Source organism: Phascolarctos cinereus, unplaced genomic scaffold, assembly GCF_003287225.1.
Source record: "Phascolarctos cinereus isolate Bilbo 61053 unplaced genomic scaffold, phaCin_HiC Scaffold_726;HRSCAF=1367, whole genome shotgun sequence".
NCBI classification, from domain to species: Eukaryota; Metazoa; Chordata; class Mammalia; order Diprotodontia; family Phascolarctidae; genus Phascolarctos; species Phascolarctos cinereus.
In genome coordinates, this window is record NW_027556098.1 from 197,818,212 (window position 1) to 197,844,685 (window position 26,474).

The window sequence follows — 26,474 nt, forward strand, 5'->3', positions numbered from 1 at the left end:
TCAACCCAGCAGATTATGCTAAAGCATTGTCAATGCCTTTTGTCTCTGTCAGCATTATATTATACTTCACCCTTTGGATGTGTAGTTTTGCCAAATCTACAGTTTCTGTAAAGGAGTACCCTAAAATGGGTCTGTCTCCACACGTCTTCCATAAGTAAGATATCATCACAGGAAATACAGAGAGGCACATTAGCTTTTCCTGGGATTCTGGAGTCGAAATGAGAGGTCAGAGGAGGCTGAAAGAGAAGAGGGCAAAGTGGAAATGAAAGAAGCCATGAACAGCATCCTAACTAAGAGGAGGAACACGTGTGTGTGTGTGTGTGTGTGTGTGTGTGTGTGTGTGTGTGTGTGCTCTAAAAGGATACTTCCATATAATCTGACCCCGATGTCCCACTGTTAGTGGGTAAGTAAGTAAACAGAACTGTAGCACAGGAGAAAAGCTTGAGATGGCATTTTTGTAAGCACTGCATCAGAACTCCATATAAATTTGGGGGTGAGGACAAAAAATGCTACAAGTTCCTGACTAAAGGAGTTCATAAAAACACTGAATTACAAAACTTTCTAACTGAAAGGAAATATAGAAGTTGACATGTCCAAACCAAATATAACAAATTTTCCTCAATAATAAACACAATAAGTGGGCATCATTTTATTCCTTCAAGACACTCTATAAGGAGGAAATGGCTACTTTTTTGAGACAGCCAATTCCAGTTATGGATAGCTTTAATTGCTAAGAAACTTTTACTTACCCCAAAAGTGTATTTGCCACCTTACAACCCTACTCATTGCTTCTTGCTCAGCCTTTTCAGAGCAAGCAGCACAAATCTAAACCTTACTCTATGTGACAGCTCTTGAAAATGTGAAAGATAGTTCTAAGGTCCCTCTGAGTCTTATCTTCTCCAGTCTAAATACCCCTCACTAATCATCATATGAAATATCCTGTAGTTCTCTCACCATCCTACTTGTCCTCTTCCGGATGCACTCCAAGTTGTCCAAGTTACTAATATTTGGTCCTCAAGGACTAAACACTGTGTTCCTGACCATTGATGAGTATGGTGGAACTATTTTCGCTTTTATTCTGGGTGTTCTGCCTCCCTTAAGGAAGCCAAGGACAGCATTAGATTGAAGCAGGGTATGTGGAGCTGACACGTAAGAAGATGTAGATTTTGGGACCCATGGGTGTTATATCATCCAATATTTGAAGGAGTCTGATGTCCTAGCTATGGACTTAAAATAGAGGAACAGAGAGAGAAGCAAGCAATTATATGATGCTTGAGTTGTATAACACAAAGTCCAGCCACAGAACATAATAGTGCTGTGAAATATTAGTGACCCTGGAAAATGCAAAAGAGAGACACTTCATACCACATAGTTGAGAGACTTACAAAATAGCTCCAGTGAGTGGCCATAGCCTTACAAATACTATGAAGTCCACTAGTTGTCCATGGTAGAACTAGGAGGAATACCAGGTGAATAGGAAAAAAGAAATACAGGAGAACTGAAGGAATGAATCCATAAAGACTCCACTTCTATTTCAGTTTAACACCATAAGTATGGATAACTGAGAGGTTGAATGATTGCTGAAGGTCACACGTCAGTATATGTGAAAGGTGAGATTGAGGGCAGAGATTGTTCCTTGCCTTTCTTTGTGTCCCTACCACTTATGGCACAGTGCCAGGCACATCTTAGGAGCTTAATAGATGCTAGTTGAATGAAGAGGCTGGCTTTCTATCTACTATGGCCAGCTGCCTTTTTCTATCAGGGATGATAAGTTAGCTCCATGTGTCTAAAGTGGAATAAATTATTACTTCTTAAGCATAGTCTTCCAAAGAACTTCCAAAATTAGTGACTCACTGTATATACTTGCAAGCCTATGGTGTTTTGTGAAGAGTCTAAGATTTCTCTCCCTGATAGTATCCTATCCCAGTGCTGTTGTAATTCTTTTCCTCCTCTAGCTCTATCAAGGATGCTTGAGGAAGATTTGAAAAAAAAAATTATTTAAAAAACAATGCTGAAAAAAAATGGCACACACACAGAGATATGAAAAGAAGCAGTTAAGTTTATAATACAGAATGGCAAATGATACAGAATGTCAATGTCATTGACATCTGGCTTTGGAAGATGGTTTATCCCACATGTGTGAGTAAGAGAGATGAGTTCCTCTATTTGTGACCTATCATGCTTACCTTTTTTTGAGAAGTCCATCATAGGAGTATCTCCTGACAATCACACAACTGTTATCAATCAGTCGACAAATATTTATTAAGCACCTACTATGTGGCAGGCAGCTAGGTGGTACAGTGGAGAGAGCACTGGGCCTGGAGTCAGGAAGACCTGGGTTCAAATCCAGCCTCAGATGCTTACTAGCAGTGTGACACTGGGCAAGTCACTTAACCCTGTTTGCCTCAGTTTTCTCATCTGTAAAAATGAACTGGAAAAGGAAACAGCAAACTACTCCAATATCTTTGCCAAGAAAACCCCAAATGGGGTCACAAAGAGTCAGGACATGACTGAAAATGACTGAACAACAACAACAAATCTGACTACAAGTCCAGCATTCTGTACACTTCATCTCTCTGTCTCTCTCTTCACTCGATGGAGCCTGCCTATCAACCACTTGCTTCTCAACTGCTGTCCACTGTAAGTGATCTAATTCAATTTTCTGATGCATTAAATTTTCTTACCCCCCTCAAATACACCTTTACTATGTCCTTTTAAGCTTTGGCCATACTCTTTAAATGGAAACAAAAGATCAGAGTTTGGGCTCTACAACTTCTACTACTAATGTTTGTGGTTTTCTTCTGACTTCAAACAGATGATGTAGAAAAATATAACATATCCTCAAGTCAATCACCATTCATTGTCAATTAGCAGACAGTTGGACCTTAGGGAAGAAGATGTAAGAAGGGTAAATGATTTAGAGAAAAAGCAGGGGGAAATGTAGAGAGTGAGACAGATAATAAACAGGGGAAAAGGTAATAAGCCAGTGGACAATTTCTGAGGAACTGGGTGATAGGAGTGGTGAATTTCACCTTAGTGAAATTATAAAAAAAGAAAGGTGGAAGGACACAAAGCACAAACTCTGCTTACATTTCTTACTCCTCTCTCTATCCCCTAGTCAGGGGTGGAAACCTGTGGCCTCCAGGCCACATATGGTCCTCTAGGTCTTCACATGAAGCCCTTTGATGAAATCCAAACTGCACAGCACAAATCTCCTTAATAAAAGGATTTGTTCTGTAAAACTTGGACTCAGCCAAAAGGCTGCACCCAAGGAAGCAGAAGGTCACATGTAGTCTTGAGGCCCCAAGTTCCCCACCCCTGCCCTAAGGCCGTCTCTATATAGGATTATGAGAGGTGATCTAGAAATTGCATCATCAAAACTTGAATCTATCATATCATAGTTTTTTAATGCAATCAATTTCACAAAGATAGCAACTTAAAAGGTATTCTTGTCTGGGAAAACTTATTACAAAAGTACTTTATACATTGGTAGACATGACAAAATGGCAAGAATGCTGTATTTGGAATTAGAATTCCTGATTTTGAATCCCAAGTATGTCTTTTACTAGTTGTATGTCTTTGAGCAAGTCCATTCACCTTTCTGGCCTTCACTTTTCTCATCTATAAAATGGGGACTCCAACTAGATAAGTAGATTTATTTCACTGAGACAATTATACCTGAAATTGGGTAATCTTCATGTAGATGATTCCCAAGTCTATATATCCAGCCTTAGTCTGACACTTAGTACTTTCTTCTCCCATCTGGGATGAAATACGAAGTCTTCTGTTTTACTTGAAAACCCATCACAATCTATCCAACCTACCTTTCTACATTTATTGATCATTACTTTCTTTAATATTCTCTAACCAAACTGGCCTAATAACTGTTCCCTGTATATGACCTTTAATTTCAAAATATACCATCCCTGGCATATATTAGGTGTTTGTTCAGTGAATGAATGAACAAGAAAACATGAAACATCATGTCAAGCATCTACCAAATTATATCTATATACACTATCTACTTTTTTCTTCATACCATAATAAGCATCTGCTCTATCACATGAAAGAATGAGTGTTTACCCTCAACCCTGAGAGTCAGAAGTACAATATTAGCAGACAAACTTACCCTACTAAAAGAGTATCTTAGAAGAATGTAGTGGAAGTTGAAAAATGCCAAGGGAATAAAAAATTTTAAAACTTGGGTTCAATTTTGACTCTACCACTAATTGTACCTCTTTAGAAGTAATATTTAATTTCTCTTGGCTGTAGTTTCCTTATCTGTATAAGTTTGTTGGACTACATGATCTCAAAAGGTTCTTTCCAACTCTAAGCTTCTAGAGACTCTTAATGATTTCAAGAATATCACAGTAAAATAGAGAACTCTCAGTTTCAGAACATGATATGAGCAACTCTAGACTTCTTCAAATGAAGTTCACTTCAGTCATCATCAAATAAGTCTTCCTTTTTTCTTTTCCTAATTTTGTTTTTTTTTTGATACATTGCCCAGATAGTTATGAATCTGTTCCAGAAAAATTGCAAGAAACAGTACTATTGACACATTCTTAATACGGCTGATCTCAATAAGAGATAAGAAAAAAATAGATATTATAGAAATAAAAGGCAGACCTTTGGTATTATGTCAGTCTTCAGAAGAAGTAATGTCCATGACTTTGATATTAATATTTAATATTGATTAAAATGACTTCACACTAAATTAGAATCCAGGCTAGAGAAGAGTATGCACAAGAGGAAATCATGCTTGGAATTGATCTGTCTCTAGGCAGGTGACTTCTAGGTTTCTATATCTAACCTTAGCCTGCCTTTTTCACTTACTCACGTAGTGGCTCCTTCTTACATCTAGGGTAAAATAACCATTCTCCTGTTTGGATTTTAAAGTTTTGTAACCTATATTTCTATTGATAATGCATATTACTCTTTCATATACTCTTTCTCCTAATCAAACTAACCCACTTGCTGTTCTCTATCCCATCATATTCTATCCCTCATCTCCACAGAAAAGGCTGGAGTCATCCATTGCACCACTGCTTCCCCATGTTGCGTTTTCCCCAGTTCACCCTTCCAGAGACCCTAGCATAGGTAAACACATAGATACCAGTGTCCATTTTATATACTGATTTTTCTTGTTCAGTATATCTTCTAGCTGAAGTTTCAGAGTTAATGTGGAATCTGAATTTAATCCATGCCCTAGGGACCTGGAGGCAGCTAGGTGGCACAGTAGATAGAATACTAAGTCTGGAGTCAGGATACTTACTAGCTGTGTGATCATGGGCAAGTCTCTTAACACTGTTTGCCTCAGTTTCCTAATCTGTAAAATGAGCTAGAGAAGGAAATAGTAAACCACTCCAGTGTCTTTGACAAGAAAACCCCAAATGGGGTCACAAGGAGTCAGACATGACTGAAAGGGCAGAAGAACAACACCACCTAGGAATCTAGTTATTAGATATTTATTGATTCTGATGTTCACTCATATGCAGTAAGTACCTCATCTTACACCGGAGACTAGGTAGGAAGCAGCCTCTGAAACTGACATCAGAAGTTTGACTTTAAGATCTATTCCAAATACACATGCTCTGTACTTGTGCTCTTAGAAGAGAGAACCCAGGTTCTCTCCAAAAGATATCCTATCCTTGAATACTATCTCCAGGGATTGTTGCTCCTCTCATTTCTTTCTCCTTAATCCCTTTCCCCTCCCCAAACCTATAGTGGTACAGGAGGAGAGGTTGTCATACTACTTGCTCTATCCTGCTATAGTTAAATTCATTCTGCATCTTTTTCCAGAATGTTCATGCCATTCATTGATAATACCATGTCCAAGGACACTATAGTTAAACCAATCTCCTGGACATACTCTCTCCTCCTTTAGGGAACGTAGCAACTGATTAATAGTCTTCCTCTCCAACCCCTACTATCAAACTTGCAGACTTGGATCTATAACTATACAGTATGCAGTAGAATCTTTGATCACCTTCTCATCCATAACCATGGTAATCCATGATCTTAATGATCATGGAGTTACCATGATGGATAATGGATATGAAATATACATCTCTGTTGATAATCTGTCTTGTAAGATTAGTAAGATTTCAACTGGCAGAAAAGTAGAAGTTAACATATTCCTTCTTTAGGGAATGTTTTCAAGCAAAGACAGAGGTAGCAAAGGAAGAGTTTATTTAGGGGATGATTTCATCCATTTTTTTATTGTAGTACTGGGTACACAAAGGGTACAATGTGGCAATTCCAATGGACCAATAATGAAGCTTGGTACTCACCTCCAGACAAGATGCATAATGAGATTTCTATTTTTGGATGCGGTCAAAGAAGAAATTTCTTTTGCTTGACTGCATATTTAAAGTAACATGTTTGTTACCAGGGTCTATGTTTTTTTTTTTGTTTGTTTCTTTTTTAGTGAGAAGGGGAAGCTAGGAGAAAAAAACATATATTTTGTTAGTTGAAAAGAGTAAATAAAAATTTTCAAAAACATTATTAGTATGTAATAAAACTAGAGGAGTATGTTAGAGCCGTATTATAAAGAGCATTATTTCCAAGTCAAAAGTTATTTAATAGATAACAAGAAGCCAATGAAGGTTTGTGAGCAGTAACTGAGATAAGTTGATCTTCTAAACATGTAAACAAGATATCAGGGCAGTTGGATGCCTGGGAAGCCCCAAGGGCATTAGGCATCAGAGGAAGTAAGAAGTTTGTTAACTAAGGTAGAAGCAACCTTGAGTAAAGACTACTGGAATTAAAAACAAATGAGTGAATAAAGGAGGTAGGGAAGGGACTTAAACTTGGGTTAGTTAGGATCATATCATCATAGATTGGGAATTGAAAGGACCCATAGAGATGATCTAATTCACCCTACTTCCCTTATTTTTCCTTATGAAGAAATTGAGGCCTGTAGAAGTTCATAGGATCATAGATTTAAAGCTGGAAAATATCTTTAAGGTTATGGAGTCCAAACCCCTCATTTTATAATAAGAAAACTGAGGCCCATCGAGATTAAATGACTTGCTTAGAGTCATACATGTACTAAATATCAGAGGTAAGATATGAGTCCACCTCTACCTGACTCCAAATGAAGTGTCCTATCCATGACACTATGGTGATAATTCATTTGCTCGAGGTCACACTGTAGCCAAAGCCAATATTCAAAGGAAAATACTCTAGAAAAATGCTGTATTTGGAGTCAGAGGACTGAGTAGTTGCCTGACTCTGGACAAGTCCCCTCACTTTCTTGGTCTTTAATTTCTTCATCTGTAAAATGATTCAGTGTGACTGAGTAACTCCTTACATCCTTTGAGGCTCTAAATCTATGATCATCTGAAATTAGATTGCCTCACTCTCAATCTCAATCTCATTCCACTGTAGCATGTCTCCTCAATCCCCAGGGACTGAGGGGCTTTCCATATCCACTAGCTTTATTGTCTTCTTTTAAGTCGCTGCTCCTTTTTAATTTCACTCTTTTTGACTGCCTGTTCCCCCACATTTCTGAGCACATCCCCTGCTCCTGTTCTTGTCACATTCAGGTATCCTTTTCCATTTGTTTTGTCACCTCTCTTGTTCCATACAATATGTAAACATGTTATATGGACGTGGCCCTTAACTTTTTTAGGAGGTTACAGAACAAAGTAGGAAGGTCAATGAATAATAAAAAGTGATTGCAAGGTATACAATATAACAAAAGTGGGATCATATGAAGAACAAAAGAAAAAGAGAATGAATAAATAAATAAATATTGAATGTACAACACCAAGCCACAGGATAAGAGAGTGCAAATTTCGTTTGTCCTCCTTTATAGGTTATTTAATAATGGGAAATTCTGTATTTTACAATAATCCTACATCAGGCCCACTAAATTCTTTGGTTTTTGTTCTTTTTTTGGTTTGTTTTTAATTGATTTTGGATATGGTAATGGAAAACCCCATGGCTTTAGTCTGAAAAAAGGAAGAACTGTATCCCTGTTATTATCTGCCAGAAATGCTACTTTGTGTTTCATTGAGCTAGAGATGCTATGTGAGAATACAGAGTAAGCAAAATAGGAGTTTTCAGTTTGGAAAGACAAAGATTGAATGAAAATGTAATTAATTAACTGTTTAAATTACCAGGTATTTATGAAGTGCCTACTTTGTGCCAAGCACTATGTTAGGCACTGGGAATACAAAGATGCAAACAAAGCAGTCTCTGCCCTCAAGGAGCTCACATTCTTTTGCATGTAATGAACAATTATAAAACCATGAAAGCAATAAATACGGTGAGCACATCATTTTCTAGAACTAGGGGATAGCACTTTCATTTGGATAATAAATCTAAAGTTAGAAAAGGCCTTAGAAGTCTTAGTCCAAATACTTCACTTTACAAATATAGAAACTGACCCTCAGATTTTTTTTTAACTTTCCAGGGGTCACACAGGTAGTAAATAGCAAAGCTAGGTCTTGAACACAGATTCTCTGATTCCAGATTGAGCCTCCTTCCCAATGAAAAAGAAATATTCAAAAGCAAAACTTAAAAGTATACTCATAGCAAGTAGTGAACTTAAATAAAATGGTATAAACTAAAAATACAAATAATTCCAAGAAGGTTTTAGTCACAGTCATGAACGGGACCTGTTCATACATAAGAGGGACTTAAGAGAAAGAGGTGTGATAATAAAGTCTTAGATGATGGACATCTAATGATGATAGCTCATATTCAGATAATTCTCTGAGAACATTCCACAAAATACCCAATATCTCTGGGTTGTTGTTGCTGTTGTTATTATTCAGTCATCTCAGTAATGTCTGACATTTGGTGACCTCATTTGGGGTTTTCTTGGCAGAGATACTGGAGTGAGTTTTCATTCCTTCTCCGGCTCATTTTACAGATGAAGAAACTGATGCAAACAGGATAAAGTGACTTGCCCGGGGTCATACAGCTAGTAAGTGTCTGAGGCTGAATTTGAACTCAGGAAGATGAATTTTCCTGACCCCAGGCCTGGTGCTCGACCCATTGTACCACCTAGCTGTCAATACCTATAGTTTATGGAGTGCAAATATTATTACCCCAAGTTTATGGATAAAGTAAATTAGGCTCAGAAAGTGCCAGTGTCAATGATCATAAACTCTTAATAAGCTGGGCTGTGAAACCATGTCTTCTAACTCTCAGTTCAAAGCTAATTCCTTTATACTATGCTATCTTTCCCAAGTAAGAATCTCCACTGTATGAAAAGCTATGGGGCAAAATTTAGGTGTACATCATTCTCCTTTGCCAGTGTGACATAATAGATGAGATATATAGCTCATAAACTGTCCCTTAGTGACACAGTCAGACAGATTTCTGAGTAGAATGGAAGATTGCTGTGACCCAGGAGGTCATTTTGATGCTATTTCTGGTGCTTCTGTTGCAATGAAGAGAGAAGAAGTGACATAGAGTAGCACATTTTATATCCTTCTGTTTCCCTGACAGCAATTCCCAGTATACAAAAGGATAGGATGATGGGACAGCCAGAGGCCAGTACTCACATCAATCACTGCTACTTTTCTCTTTTGACCCCTTAGAGCAACAGCAGCAGCTAGGAAGGCGACTGGGAGCTAACTAGAATGGTGAGAGAGGGGTTACTTGGGGATCTCCACTGAAGTGTGAGATGGCCCAGCCTAGTTCAATTCATTTTCATTTACTTATCTCCATTTATGTTATGACTCCCACCCTCAATAGTAGAATGTAAGCTCTCCAAGGGCAGGAATTATTTCATTTTTATCTTTGTATTTTGAGTGCCCAACAGAGTGGCTTGAACATTTTTTTTAAGACTAGACCTGTGATTTCAATGGTGTAGGAAACTTCTGTGGAAGAAACTTCCCATTATCAGTACAGATCTCCACTTGTCCTGCAACTTCTAATTTTATAGACTTGCCTGAACCACTCAAAGCATCAGTGGTGTATCAAAGTCACCAAGCAGGTATATATTAGAGGCAGACTGGAACCCAAATCTATCTCATTCCAAGGCCTGCTGCTTCTTCACCTCACATGGGAGACACCTGCTTAATCAGTCCTGATGTATCTAAAGGGGATTGAAGTCCTGATAGGACTTAAATGTTGGGGAGGTTGTGGAGATTGCATTAAGAAAGGCATGGATTCAGGATAAAGATGAAAACAAGTGTTCACTGGGTAGGGAGGTGAATATTAGACCCACCAAAGCAATTATGAGGTAATTATTGTATCTTTGTTGCAATTATGAAACTGTAAAGTGGGGGTAAAATACATGATTCATAGAACTATTAAGTTTCTGTTTGACTCCAGGAAAGTTCAATTTGCCAAATTTCATCTTTGCTGTACTAAATACACTTAAACACTAAGCATAGAATTGAATCTATTATAAATTTATCATTATCAAATATTTGGCAGAAGAATATAGAAGGAAAGCATCTCTTAAAAGTATAAATAGTTGTAAACATTCTCCTTCAGCCTAAGCAAATATAGTGAACAGGAAGATTTGAAATCTCCTGGACACAGTAATCCCCATCAATAGCCCAAAAAAGGGCTACTATTCTTATAATTGATATGATTTTTTAAAGGAATATTCAGGAGAATAAATGATTATAAATAGCCTCCAATACAACCTAAGCCTCATAACTCCAATTCTTTCCAATATTTCCTGCTCCCACACTTATCATTCCCTTTTGCAATATATTTTGATCCATTTTCTTTCCTGTCACTCTGAGCTATTGGTCTTTTCACTATGGAAGAATGATATTCTCTAAAACTGTCAGTTGTTAGAAGACACACATGAAACCAACTTTTGTTGGTCTTTCCACTTAGAGAACAAGGAAATAGTATGCTATGATGAACTTTGCAATTAGCTAACTTGAATTGCTATGAAAATCAGAGTCAAGCTGACTAAAAATAGTGAATACATTTAAAATAGTAGTTTTTTGTCTTCTTTTGAAAAGAGATTTCTTAAGAATATGTTATAAAATCATAAAAGAGTTCTGAATATTTTTCTCATAAAATGTCAATGATGGACCAAATGAGTGTTCACAAATACACTAGGTGTGATTTTTAATTATTTCCCATTGTTTATTAACATGTGTTATAATCTCCCTGTCATTTATTAAATTTTCAATGTCCTAAAGATAGTATGCTTATTATTTTATCAATTATCAAGTGCTAAACTCTTTTTAATAATATTTTTCTTTAGTGTGTAGAAAAGAATATAGATTACCCAGGTAGTAGGTTAGACCCAGAATTCAATTTAGGATGATAGGACTTAGAACTGGAAGTCATCTTTTCTAGTCCTTTCATTTTATAGATAAGTAAACTCAGTCTGTTCAAGATCACATAAGTGGCAAATATTGGAACTAGAATTTGAACACGTCTTCTGAATCCAAGCCTAGTGTTCTTTAAAATATGCCAGACTCCATCACAGCCCCCTAAACAAGGTCCATAGAATGGTAATTTTTTTTATTGTTATAGTTGCCAGTGAAGGTCACCTAGCTTTAAAATATCTTTATTGATAATAGGGTAAAAGCCAGCTTGAAGCTTAGCACCAAAATAAACTAAAATCTTGGCAACTGGTCCTATCACTTTCTGTCAAAAAGAGGGAGAAGAAACAGAAGCAGCCTCAGATTTTATGTTCCTGGGCTCAAAGATTATTGCAGTTAGCAATTTCAGGCATGAAATTAAAAAAAAAAAAACCTGCTCCTTGGAAGAAAAGTTATAGCAAATCTGGACAGCTTACTAAAAAGTAAAGACATCACCTTGCTGGCAAAGGTTGGTATAGTCAAAGCTGTGGTTTTCCCATTAGCAATGTATTGCTGTGAGCTAGACTACAAGGAAAACTGACCACCACAGAATCAAGGCTTTTGAATTATGGTACTGGAGAAGACTTTTGAGAGTCCCTTGGACAGCAAAGATATTACGTCAATATTTAAAGAAATTAATTCAGACTATTCAGTGGAAGATCAAATACTGGAGCAATTCACCAATTGATAAATGATCAAAATATATGAACAGTTTTCAGGTGAAGTAATCAAAGCTATCTATAGCCATATGAAAAGATGCTCTAACTTACTATTGATTGTATAAATGCAAATTGAAATATTTCTGAGGTACTACATCATACCTGTTAGATTGGCTAATAGCACAGAAAAGGTAAATGACAAATGGTAGAGGGGATGAGGGGAAAATGAGACATTAATGCATTGTTGGTGGAGTTGTGACTGATTCAGGCTTTCTGTAGAGCCATTTGGATCTATGCCCAAATGGCTATAAAACCATGCAAATCCTTTACTTAGCAATACCACTATTAGGTCTGTATCCCAAAAGAGGTAAAAAACAAAAAAGGAAAGGGCCTATATGTACAAAAATATTTATAGCATCTCTTTTCTTGTGGCAAAGAATTGGAAATTGAGGGGATGCCTATTAATTGAGGGATGGTTGAACAAATTGTGGCATGTATTATGATGGAATACTATTCTAACATAAGAAATGATAAGCAGGATGCTCTCAGAAAAATCTGATGCAAAGTGAAATGTACTGAGTACAAAGTAACAGCAATATTGTAAGATAATCAGGAGAGAATGGCAGCTATTCTCAATAATGCAATGAACTAAGACAGTTCTGAAGAACTTCTGATGAAAAATGCCCAGAGAAGAACTGATGCTATCTGAGTACAGATTGAAGTGTACTTTTTTATTTCCTTTATTTTTCTTTAGGGTTCTTTTTTTTTTTGGTCTATGTTTTCTTTCACACTGCGACTAATATGGAAATGTTTTGCATGCCTACACACTTATAACCTATATTGAATGGCTTGCCTTTTCAATGAGTGAGGTGGGGTTGGGAGGCAGGAAGGCAGAGAATTTGGAACTCAAAGTTTTAAAAACAAATGTTAAAAATTGTTTTTACATGTAAATGAGGAAAAATAAAATACTGAATACTTTTTTTAAAAAAAAGAAAAGAAAAAGTAAAGAACCATGGGGAAAGAGCAGATTGCATTTTCATTGTCTCATCAGGCTTGGGCCTGATGCAGTGGATGGAGTGCTGTGCCTATGGTCAAGAAGACTCAGATGCTTTTTAGCTATGTGACCATGGGCAAGTCACATAACTCTATTTGCCTCAGTTTCCTCACCTGTAAAATGAGCTGAAGGAAATAGTAAGACAGTCCAGTATGTTTGTCCAGAAAACCCCAAATGGACTCACAGTCAGACATGGCTGAAATGACTGAACAACAACACTCTACTTACAGTCTAATTTCCAAGATATACAAGAAATTGATTCAAATTTACAAGAAAAAAAAAGTAATTCCCCAACTGAAAGTCAAATTATATGAGCAGACAGTGATCAAGGGAAGAAATACAACCTATCCAAAGCTATGTTAAAAAAAAATCACTAATAATTAGTGATATAAAGAAACAACTGAACCCACCCTGCATGCATCAGAATAAGAAAGCTGACAAATAAAAGGAAAATGACAAATGTTGGAAGGGCTTTAGAAAACATGTACATTAGAGTTTTAAATTGGTCCAATTATTCTGGAAAATTATTTTGAACTACACCCAAAGAGTCATTATGCTGTGCCTACCCTTTTGAGTAAACAATACAACACTGGGCACACACCCTAAAAAGAGCAAAGGAACAGGAAAAGGACCCACATGTTCCAAAATAGTTATAACAGCTCTTCTTACAGTAATTAAGAATTGGTTAATAAAAAGGTGTCCATCAATTAAGGAATGGCTGAGCAAATATTAGCATATGAGAGAAATGGAAAAGTATTGTTCTAAAATAAATGATAGAAAGAATGCTTTCTTTGAAACCTCGGAAGACATATAAACTGATGCATAGTGAAACAGCAAAACAGGGACAGTAATTTATTTAACAACAACAATAATCAACTTTAAAAGGCTTAAGAATACTGATCAATGTAATAACCAACTATGATTCTACAGGACTGATGATGGAGCATGCAATTCCCCTCTCTTTCCTTTCCATGCTTATTCAGACTTTCTTTGTCATGTCCTTGCACTAGGTATCTTCACCTTTCCCTTATTTCAGCTTCCTTTTATTTATTGTCTCCCACCATTAGAACATAAGTTCCTTGAAGGCAGGGATTATTTTATTTTCTACTTATATTTATATAAGTAGCACTGAGCAAAGTTCCTGGCACATAGTAAGTACCTAATAAATGCTTGTTAACTGTTAACTAACTTGCACTAATGTTACACAATGAGATATGCTTTTAGAACCTAGCCAATGTGGAATTTTTTTTGCTTGATTATGCCTATTTGTTTTAAGTTATTTCTTTTTTTTTTTCCAATGGAGGGTAGGAAAGAGAAAAAATATATTTTATTCATTGAAAAAAAGTAAAATTTAATTTAGAAAAAAATTATAATAAAGTGCTATAACTGTAAGTTTAATAGTAATCCACGTTTTGTGGTTCTTTCAGATTTATTCAAAACTGTTTTCCCTCACTTCAACCCTATAAAGTTAGAAAAGTAAATATTAATATCTCCATTTTACAAATTAGTAAACTGAGGCCTGGAGAGGTTAAATGTTTTTCCCACAACCATAAAATCTATAAGTTCTGGAGCCAGAATTCCAACTTAGTTGCCCCAGATTTAAATTCTGCACTCTTTCTACTATATTATAGTGTCTTTTTGTAGATTCTTATCAATCAAGCAAGCAAGCATTTATTTAGAACCCATCTTGTGCCAGGTAATAAGAACACAAGTGTAGAAATGAGGCAATCATTGCCCTCTAGGAACTCAAATTCTATATATCCATTGAATAATAAGTAGTTCAAACCTTTAGAAATAAAACTATTCTCATGTCAGTAGTTCTATATAATTTTATTCCTGGAGGAAACTTCCTTGTTAATCAGCCAAAAACATGAGTTATTTGTGTTTTGTTGTTATTATAAGAAATCTAGTATTACCCAAAAAGGAAAGTACATTATGCGCTGAAGGAAGCAAGTCATATGTTCTATAACAGAGCCATTTGCAACCTAAAGCTAAGGCTCAATCTCCTATCTATTTGTGGTGATAATAATATTGCCACTCCCCATGTCCTGGGTGTATGTGAGGAAGTTGTGTAAGTTATAAAGTGCCATGAAAATGCCAGTCTTTGTGATTATTCTTATTACTGAGTCTCCAGCTTGGCAGCTATTGTGACTCTATCAATGTTAAATTCCCCAGGGAATTTCACATTGCTTAATTCCCACTCCCAGAAAATAATCAGATTTCTGGTAAAAGAAAGTGGTCAGCTTTTAAGAAAGTGGCTGACTCACCAGAATATTGGCAAAAATTCCTAGCAAACTAATAGAAAGTCAAAAGAGTTTCTCCAATCTGCTTTTGCTTCAGAGACCTGAAATCACCAATGTTCACTTATTCATCAGATGCTTCAGAATGTGCTGTCCTGTTTTATCCTCATGTTTTCATGTGCTTATACAGTTTGTATAGCCACTGGGACCAGGTAAGCCTTTAAATAATTTAACATAAGATGTTGTCTCTTTTATGGCAGAATTGGAAATTGGATGGGGAGATGCTGACTTGTGTATTGCAATCTCAAACCCTCTTTGGAATTCAGTCTCTTCATGTGTGAAGTGAGGGTATTGGATCACATGACTTCTAGGGTCCTTTCCATACTCTCAGCATTCTATTTTAGGATGATTAGCAAGATGTCTTATAAAAGTGAAGGCACAATTCATGCTCTGAATTTTTGGTGGCAGAAAGTGCACACACGACACAGAGTATTAGCTTCTAAGAAGACATGTCTATTATTAATCAAGTGTAGAAAAAAACTAGGATGATGATAAACTGGGGACCTTACAAGAATAAGAGCATGATTATACTCTCTAAAGTTCTAGTCCAAGACACTAGTTGTTATTGACAAAACCACTTATTAATCAAATAGAGACAAGACTATGGGGAGGTTTAGACATCCCTATTTCCAAACAAGATTTAGAATACAGAATGGTATGGCCAAAGAGTCTAAAACAAATAATTTAAAATGAAAGTTGGTACACAGAGAAAAGAGAGATAAGGATTGAAGTTAAAGTCAGAATCCAGATATAAAATACAAGGAAGAGATAGCACCAGTGTTCTTTTGTTTTTGTTCAGTTGTTTCAGTTGTGTCTGACTCTTTGTGATACCATTTGGGGTTTTCTTGACAAAAGTACTGAAGTACTTTGCCATTTCATTCTCCAACCAGTGTGCTATTGATTCTCAAATTGGTTATACATACCTGATTGGTTAAATGAAACTCAGAGAATGAGGCAGCTGTGAAATATGGAGATGGTGTGTAAAAAGCATCTAGTACTATATCTCAGTGCTGTTAATGGCTAAGCTGGACAGAGGTGACAGGGAAACAGCTTGAGCAAAGGAGGAGAGAGTTACAGATGATGCAGAGGGGTTATAAGGTATAGAACAGAAAGACAGAGGGAGTTGACAATGGATAGTTTCTAGGTTTTTTTTTTTTGGTAAAGTGGAAGTCAAAGTCCTGTGGTGAGTATAGGTAGAAGGGGATGGTGCAGATGGCTTGAGGGAAAAAAGAAGCTCCATGGAAGCCTCCTAAAAAGGATCATAAACTATAACAGGACATGACCTCAAAGTTCATCTTGGTCAACCTCCCAGACTTCAGGTAGTAATAACTGACTTAGTATCAACAGGTCTAGGAACTGAAGGTATCTCAGAAGCCAGTTATTCAAACCATATCATTTAATAGATGAAGAAACTGAGGTCTAGGGCACAGCTGGAGTTTAAGTGACTTGCCCAAGGTCACACAGGTATTAGGTGATGAAGGCAGGATTTAAATACAGACCCTCAAACTCTATTGACTCTGTCTACTCTACATTAGTAGCAGAGTCATGATACAAACTAGGTCTTTTTGATTCCAAATCCAGTGATCTTTCCACAACACTTTGCTGACTCGTAGTGTATCATCTGAAATAATATATGTAAAACATTTTTGCAAACTTTGAAGTGACATATGTTAGTTATTATTTTTATCATTAATTGTTGTTTTCATTATTTTACACATAATTTAGTTGGAGCTCATTTAAACATTTTATGAAAAAAGGGCAGCTCACACAAAGGTAAAGAGTGATCTCATGACTCATTCATTTACCTTGTTATACAGGCTTAATTGAAAACAGTTTATTGGTTGATTGATTTATTAAGTAAGTTCCTTCTATGTGATCTACATAATTCCTAGATAATGTTAGTCTTTGAAAATTATTTATTAAACCAATTAATGTCCCAGCAATAACTTCCAAACATCACAATTTTTCCTTATATCAGGTCCCAAGATCACTGGGATTGACTTGCTTGTGTACTTGTGAACTAATAAGGTAATTATGGGATATGTGCCCACATGAATGATGAGGTTTACTGAAGAATTTAGATTATAGATTATAATAGATTATAGATTATAATCTTTAAGTAGTTTTTTTAAAAATATTGGCACTGCTTCAAAGTCCTATTCTAAGCAGAGTAGCATGAACTCATAGATTCCCTATTTTTCTGAGCATCTTTTGAAATTTTAACAATTAAAAGGTCCTTGTTGTACCTGGGCAAAAGTATGCCTTCATCTAGTCATCCAGTCTGAATTTTCTTAAATTGTACAGGTTGCCTCAAAATCATTCATCTTTCCCCAGTTTGCCAAATTCTTCTCTTCCTTATATTATAAAAACTCTTGCTATTTCAAGAAGCTTTTAATAATTAACTGGGAAAGTAATGATACTTCACCCTGATTTTCAAATCCTACAAATTACTCATGTTTGCCAATGCACTAAAAAGGCATGAGCTTTTTCTTAGCACTGATGTAAATATTTATTATTTGACTTGAAATGTTTATAATAATTCTGTTCGTTTCAGTATTGTCTTGGTTCATAGGTTCCTAGAGAGGAAGGTCTATGTCTAATTTACCAGGTATAGTGCCAAAAATTAGTGAAGGTAGAGATTCAGAAGGAAGAACAGCAAAAAAAAAAAAAGAGAAGGAAGAAAAAGGAAGAGAAAAGAAGAAAAAGGAGGAGGGAACATGCAGGAATAGGAAAGAAGAGGATTAAGTTTTAGTATGATAAATAGATGAGTTAATTCATTTTGTTCCACCAGGATTGTATTTAGCAATGTCTGGAACATTTTTAAATATTAAAAGAAAAAAAAAGTCCTCATATCTGCAGAAATAGACTCTGGTGTAATGAATCACTGGGGTCTTTTTTATTTTAAAGTTGTCACAGACTATGAAAATGAATTGTGGTGATAAAAGAAGTTGATTATTCAATCTGAAGAACCTTGACTTCCCCCCCCCCCTTCCTAAGGAGTTCAGAGAAAACCAGTGCAATTTGTTTAGTACAAGAGTAATGTAGTCAGACATAAGCTGACTATATTCTAATGGGAATTATCTTCATAGAAATGGTGTCTAATCTCAAGGTGTTAAGAAGTTAGTGGGAGTTGGGCATCAAGCATAAGTTACTTTTTTTCTAAGAGGTCCAATGTAAAGGAAGGAAGTAGTGATATCTGGAATCAACTTGCTAGAATGATAGGGACAACTGAAAGATTTTTTTTTTAGGATAGGAGAGACCAGAATATCTTTGTAGGTAGCAGGGAAAAAACAAATGTTTAAGGAGAAATTGGAGATTGAAGGGAGGGATACAAAAAGGGCAGAGGAGAAGAAATCAAGGATATAAGTAGATGGAAATACAATAGAATCAAAGGAATAATTCAGCAGGGAGAAGGGTTGCTTTAGCCTCTCCTTAATAAGGTTAACTCTTCTCCTTAGAGAATGGAGAAAGGGAGGAGCAAAAGGAGAATGACATAAAGGGGTTTTAAAGTATTGCATTTGGAGAGGATGTAGAGTATGTTAGATGACCTTTGTAGCACATGCCGAAAGGGGAGAGAATGGGAGTGGGATAAGTGTCTTTAGAAAAAAAAATTGGAATACTCACTAAGAGAGAGAATGATAGTAAACTGATAAATATTAAAATGATAGTCCTGCCCCAATAAGAGCCCAGATATGGTAAGATAACCTAGATTCATAGTAAACTCAGTCAGCTGAGTTCTTATACTTCCTCCAGTAGTAGCTGCAGAGTAAGATTGAAGATGTATAGTAGGAATAATTTTCCTTTTAGCCCACTGTAAAGATGGGGTTTCCTAAAGCAACTTGGACAGTAGGACAAGTAGGCAAGAAGTAAAATGTTATGGGATAGCATATAGTTGAGTTATTCACACACAACCACATTGTGAAGGGAACAAGTTTAGGAAAGGGGGTGGTGGTCATGATGATGGGTTGGAGGTTATGGTGAAGATGACAAATAAGGTTTACAAGAATGAGTGGAAGGGAGAATTGGAAAGGCAGGAGTCCTGAGGTAAGTTAGAAGGGAAAGTTTTGGGAAGAATAAGAATAAATTTCATTTTTTTTTCATCTAGGTGAGGTCATTCAGCATCTGGGTGGAAACATAAGGCCTAAGTTTATGAAAGAGATTTGAGGTAGTTATATAGATTTGAGAGTCATTTGTACAGAAAAATAATTGCATTTCAGAATTCTGTATCTTACAGAATTATGGGTACTAGGTGATGTGAGAAATGGGGTTCAGTCACTCCTTGGTAGGGTTTGGAGTTTAGCCCAACTGTGCAGCTGTAAGTCACTGCTCTCCTAGAAACATACCATGCAGAGTTTCATCCTCCCTTAAGAAATAAAACTTAAACTGAAGTGAGCAAAGGAAACATTTATTTGTGGTTCTTGCCAGAAGCAGGTATGTGTGGTACCTCAAAAAGACACACACACACACACATTGTACAAAAGTGAGAGCAAGCTTTGTAAGCTTAGTTCAGTCCTACTCCTTCCTCCAGAGTCAGGATTGGTCCAGACTCTTTCTGGTTACATGCTTCCTGATACTCCTGCTTGATAACATGTCTCCCCTCTCGTTAACATATGAAATGTGCCTAGTTTCCCATTGCTGCCCTCTGAGCAGAGGAGATAGTATAAATGAGCTCATTACCCATGCACACTCAAAGTAAAGCTTAACCTTTGTCCTATTTCCTACTCTTTAACCAAACAAACAATTTCATCCACTTTTAGCCAGTTCTAGAACCTCTGTAGATCAGAGCTACCTTTTCTCTCAATTTCCTTATGTGGAAATATGATCGTTTCTTACCTCTCACAGTATGATAAAGATTATTTCCTTCCATATGTTTGACTGAGGTAGAGTGAAGATGTAGGTTATGGGAGTTGATGAACTTGGAGCTAGTAGGGTCGTTAGAGAAATTAACTTGTATACAGAAGTCACTGATTGTAAGGGCACAGTTTGAATAGAGAGAAAGACTAGAAAACAGCTACTGAACTACTTTAGTAAGGAATGACCTAGTGTTCAGTCAATGATCATGAAAAATATATGGACTGGGTGATAAAGATGCAGATGGAATGATAATGGAAAAGGCATAATCTGGAGGCAATTTAATCGCTGCTGAAAAATCACAAGTAAATTTAATTTATGCACTTTATTTAAAGTGATACCTTCAATAAGTTGAACCAGTAAGTGTTTAAAGAACAACTTGCTTAAAATGCTGTGTCTCTCTTTTTGAAACAGCAGAGAAGAGCTAAAGCAAGAGCCCCAGATAATTTGCATAATGAAAATCAGTGCTAAGTATGGGAGTTGGTTGTAGTTTAATCCTCTAAATACAGCTCAAATACTATAGGAATTTGCCCTTTTCAACTCCAGGGCCTTAATAAGAGCTCCTCTTGTTGTTTTATTTCCCTATTGAGAAGACACAATGTGAGCTCAAGTGATTGTTAAAGCTCTAAACTTAGATTAGCCCATGTTTTGGCTTGTTTTATTATATATAGTCAGGCTTTGGCTATGGGAAGGCCTATGATCTAAGCCCAAATTCAGGAGGCCAGGTGGACTGGGCAACCAATCCACTTTCATAAGAAATTAGCTAAGGTGTAAGCCAGAGAACAATTGTCCTAAGCCTTTTTAAAATGGATGTATCAACAAAGGGCTGGGGAAGTATTTTTAACAATAGCCAAAATATCATGTTGTTTATATGCATGCTGTTGAACTAGCACTATGTTTGGAAAGGTAGAAGAAAACATTTGCAGAATCTGAGACTCAAGGTTGAACTAGCCAGGTTAATGATGAAGATAATGAAAAATCATTCTAATAACAACTTATGAACAGAAAGTTAACATAGAAGGATAGACCCTTTCTAAAAAGTTTTTCTTAATTGTTTAATAACTATTTAATCAATATCTGTAGAATAGAAAAGCAGAAAGAAAACAACACATATATTTTTTTCCCCTAGTTCTGAAGATTCTTCTGAAATGAGCTTTGTTTTATATAACCTAAATAAAAAGTTCCTGTTAATAGTGCTTAAACAAAGTTTCTTGTTAAGAGTTTCCTTTTTAAGCAAGAATGTTATCACATGCCTATAATCCCAGCTACTAGGGAGACTGAGACTGGCAGATCACTTGAGCTCCACAGTCATGACCTTCATGGGATTAAGTTGTTAGGATATCACCATTAAGTGCTGCATTAATATGGTCATCCCCTAAGAGCAAGGTGGCCACCAGGTTTCATTAGGAGCATACTAGCCCATATTTGACCCAGGCCAAAGCTACTGTTTCCATCAGAATGGGACTGGCCTAAGTATTCCAGTCTGGATTTGAGACCTAGTCTCCAAAAAAAAAAAGTTTCCTTTTTTTTTCAGTAAAATCATCCTTTAAAGAAAGTTCTAAAGAATGATTCAATCAGTGTCATTACTCTGAAAATTAAAATCGCATTATGTGAAATAAATCTCTATTTATATGATATCCTTTAAACTAACACTGCTAGGATAATTTGGTCTTTTTTTTTGTATTAATGTCATAGCAGAATTCTTCTTACACCAAAATAATGCTTAAGGGATAACTCAAAGTCTTAGGAATGTGTAATTGAGGAGAATGGTAATGAAAAGATAAGAAGGCTCTGTATTGACTTGCTAGAATTTGGAATGTGGTAGATGTACACTGACAGACTGAGGTTCCCCAGGGGAAATGGCCCATACATTTGCATTCCCACCTCCTCTCTCCCTGCTCCACCCCTTTACATAATAGTCTTTTCCCCCCAGAGGAAAAAACAATGTTCAAACCTTTCACTGAGATTCTTCCTCTTGTACAAGTGAGGTAATTCTAACCTCCAGAAAAGGGTTTTCCAACTAACTTGATGAGAAGTGTGGTTTAGCAGACATAGCATTCCATGGTCAGTGTTTCCTTCCTTTGTTTTTTTTCTTGGGTTTTGGGAATTTTCCATTTGTACAAACTGCTCAAGAAATTAATAGTTTAAAAATGCAAACTTGAGAATACAAAAAATAACAAGGAAATTATTGATATGTCAAAGAAAAAAAAGCAGTTGGATAGTTGTTTTTTGGTTTACATTTTATTTAGGTACAATCTACATATTATTCCTTTCTCTTCCCTTTTTGTATTCTGAAGCATCACTTTTACATTCTTATTTTTCAGTCAAGCTAGAACTGAAAAAGATATTAGAGACAATCCAATTCAATCCCTCATTACAGAGATGATGGAACTGTGGCCCAAAGAAGTTAAGTGGCCTGTCCAAGTCACAGGAATAGGAAATTTTAGAGATAGGATTTGAAAGCATGTGTGTGTGTGTGTGTGTGTGTGTGTGTGTGTGAGAAAGAGAGCAGGTGTGTGTGCACACCTGCTAACTATTGTTATTAAAGAATAGTTTGCGTGTCATAGAGGACAGCTAGGTGGCACAGTGGATAGAGCACTGGTCTGGAAATCAAGGAAACTTATCCTTCTGAGGTCAAAGATAGCTGCAGACACTTATTAGCTGTGTGACCCTGGGGAAGTCACTTAACCCTGTTTGTGTCAATTTCCTCATCTGTAAAATGAGCTGGGAAAGGAAATAGCAAACCACTCTAGTATCTTTGCCAAGAAAATCTCAAAGAAGGTCATGAAGTCAGACCGAACTGAAATGACTCAACAACAGTGAGCCTCATGGGCACAACAGCTCAAAGGACCAAAATTGGCCTCCATGTTTCATAGACAGGTGAGAAGATTAGGACACAGAAAGATCAGCAGTCCTGAGTGGAGAGAGCTAATACACACCCCAAGGATAATAATAGGACTTTTTTTTTCTCTGAGCAGAAAAAAAAATCTTGATTTTTATTCTTTTTCTTCTCTTTTTCTTCCCAGTGTTTGTCTATCCTGTTTAATTGTAGCATTGGTAAAAAATTAAATTAGCTTTGAGCCACCATGAAATACACAACATACTTTGGAAGGGAAACAATAAGAGATGATATCTGGCATCTGTTTAGAACTTTGAAGTTTTTGAATAATTTTCAGTATATTAAGTCTTTTGATCTTCACAAGAAATCTGTGAGATAGATTGCTATTATGATGCACATTTTACAAATGTAGAAACTAAGCCTCAAAGATGGTAAGCCTGTGGTCACACAGCAGTTGGTGACAGAAGTAAAAATGCACCAAGAACACCACTGTTGCCAAGTCATGCAGTTTTCCCTCTGCATCATTCTGTTTCAATTTATATAATATGGAATGAATGGAGACAATTTCAAATAGGGAAATTTGACTACATCTATGTTTACATTGACACTTTAATTCACACAATCCATCCTTTGCCTCACTGACAAAGTAGTCTTTCTGATGCAAAATTCCAGTCATTTCATTCAAAAACCTCCAGTAGTTCAACGGTTCCTACTGGATGAAATGCAAACTCCTTAATCAGGCATCTTCTGCACTTTGGCTTCACCCTGCCTTTCCCTCCATATTTTTTTTTTTAGCATTTCTCTTTTTATACTCTGTGTTCCAGCCAAGAGGGATTACTCACTTCTTGAACTTGCTCTGACCTCTACTAATTTTATGCCCTTGTGAATGATATTCCCTCTTGCTGGAACATTATCTCCCCTGTGACCTACCATTTCATCTATCCTGTTGACTAGCTCAAAAGCCAGCTCAAATGCCACCTGCTCCATGAAGCCTTTCCTAATTTCTGCAATTAGAAATACTGCTTTCTTCCTGACTACTCTGACCTCTCTTATGTATCCAATAATTTTCTCTCTTGTATCATAAAATAGTGTGGGAATTATTTGGGACAAAAAGTAATGTTGATATGGTTGCATTCTGTGACATTAATGTTTGTGTGTGGGGAGGTTGTGGGTATGTGTGGTTATATGCATGTACGTGCTTCTATGAATACCAGAATAATTCAGAACATCTAACTTTGACCATATGGAACCATATGATGGGATAGTTTCTCCACCTCTAGTCAGTTCTCTGTCAATTGTATGTTGGATTCCATATATACACATATTTCATTGCTCTCTTTTATTATGTTTTTAATACTGTGGTTTGTAAAAATGATATTAATCCAAAGAAACATGGAAAAGTTGTAATCTTAAAAAGCACATTTCAGTGACTTTTAAAAGTCCTGCAACAGCTGTTGGTGTGGGAAAATCATACATTTCAAGGATAGGCTTTTAGGTCAAGCCCCACAATGAAAGATCAGTTCTAACAAAAGGCAAAGAAAAGTGTGGTCAAACCCCAAAACTAATGACATCATCTGACAAAATGTTGGAGCAGAATAGTGTAATTAATCATCAGAAAGCCAGCATAGACCTTGAGAGTGACCTGGCTGCTTGAAAAGCTGTTATTTATTCCTCTACGGTGTGGCAAAGGGGCTCCTTGATGTTGGATGAACATCAAGACTGTTAAAATGGGCCTGGGAGAGAGCAGAAGAGCTTGCTAATGATTGCTGTGAAGTAAAAAACAAAATAAAACATTTGTCACGTACTTACCAATAAAAAGAATGTACTCCAGAAGATTGGAAAGGAGAATTTTAGCTGATGAAATTCTCTTTTTCATTAAAGTTTATACCACAAAACTATTTTCAGAAGAAATCTAGGTAAGACTATAAGATCTAAGCATCACCAGAATGCAAAACATAGTTTTCACTTCCTACCCTCACAGATTTTATTTCCAATGGGCCTAGAAGTCTTGTCTCCATTGAGAGGATGGAGAGTGACAAATTTTGAGAAATATTTTGATTTATCAAGAAGCAGACTTATTCCAGGATTGTAGAAACCCCCAAATGGAGATGGAATATTTTAGCATAATACCATGCCATACCATGTATCACCAAAAGCTGAGTTATTTGTCCAAGACATAGAGATAAACACATTTCAAAGACCCACAAATTCATATTATTTAAATGTAAATGTTTGTGGGCAATAGTCAAGCCTAGACTTTAGAAAAATGAACTGTTGATCAAAGTTATACCTTATATCCACTGGCATAAAAGTGTGATTTTATGCTGAAGAATTAAAGAATGTGTGTCAAAATCTATAAACTCAATGCCAACTCATGTAAAACAAGTGCAGGTGATGAAAGGACATCCTGTATATTCCAAGTTTTTAATTTTTAAGGTATAAAAAGTTTTAAGGTTTATTTTTTGTGGAGAATATCATTTCCACATTCATTTGACATTAATATAGTTATTTTGTAAATGTGTAGAGTTTTGGTAATATGTAAATGTAAAAATGTGTAAAATTCTAATTGACCACAAACTCCTTGGGTATAGCAACTTTATTTTTACTTGTATGTTCTCAGCAATTAACATAACACCTTCTACATAGCTTCTGTTTACTAAATGTGCATTGTATTGAATCAGATTTAGCCTTTCTATATTTATGTATAGAAGATGAAAGAAACTACTTTAGAGAGTGCACCAAGGAATATGGCACCTAATAAGTTATATTTTTTGATTTAGTCTTCATTCCTTGGTATAGACTTCCCCTTATTATGCATGTGTGTATACATATACATATACACGTATGTATGTATGTGTATATCTACATATATATGTGTACGCACAATAAATAAGAAAAAAAATTAAGAAAAACTAAGCCCATAGGAGTTAGAAAGAAATATGAAAGGTCTCATATAGAAGACAATATTTGAGTTCCTTCTTGAAAGAAGAAAAATGTTTTTGTTTTGTTTTGCTTTTTAGGACGAGGTAAGGACAGTGACAGATTTCAGGCAGATAGTACAAAAAAAAAGGAGACAGAAGATGGCATGTCATGTTTGAGAGAGAGAAAGCCAGTTTGGCTGGACCACAGGTTCAGTAAAGGTAAAAATGAAGTTGGAAAGATAGGTTGGCATCAGGTTATAAATGGGTTTAAAAGCCAAATGAGACATTTATATTTTATCTATACTTTTCATTATACATGCATACATGTGCACACGCATGCAAGCACTCACATTTATTTATCAGAAGCAATAGAGAGACACTGGAGTTAGGGAAGTGGCATGGCCAAATGTCTGGAGGATAGATTGGATTGGGAGATGAGGTGGGCACACAAAGAAGACATTATTGCAACAGTTTGGGAAGAGTGTTTAGGGCATGAATTAAGACAGTGAGTATGAGTAGAAAGGAGGTGTCAGGTTAGAAAGCATAAATTGGG

At 36.2% G+C, this 26,474-nt stretch overlaps 1 protein-coding gene across 5 annotated transcripts in view; it reads left to right on the top strand.

Annotated features, from left to right (window-relative positions):
* The window catches only part of TFPI (tissue factor pathway inhibitor), a 124,616-nt gene that overhangs the window by 10,865 nt on the left and 87,277 nt on the right, over nt 1–26,474 (top strand). Inside the window, exon 2 of one of the 5 annotated variants that reach the window (XM_020977544.2) lies at nt 15,351–15,462. The exons of the other annotated variants lie outside the window; for them this stretch is intronic. The gene's annotated coding sequence lies outside the window, so the exon portion shown is untranslated. The remainder of the gene's footprint in view (nt 1–15,350; nt 15,463–26,474) is intronic. 5 annotated transcript variants of the gene reach the window in all.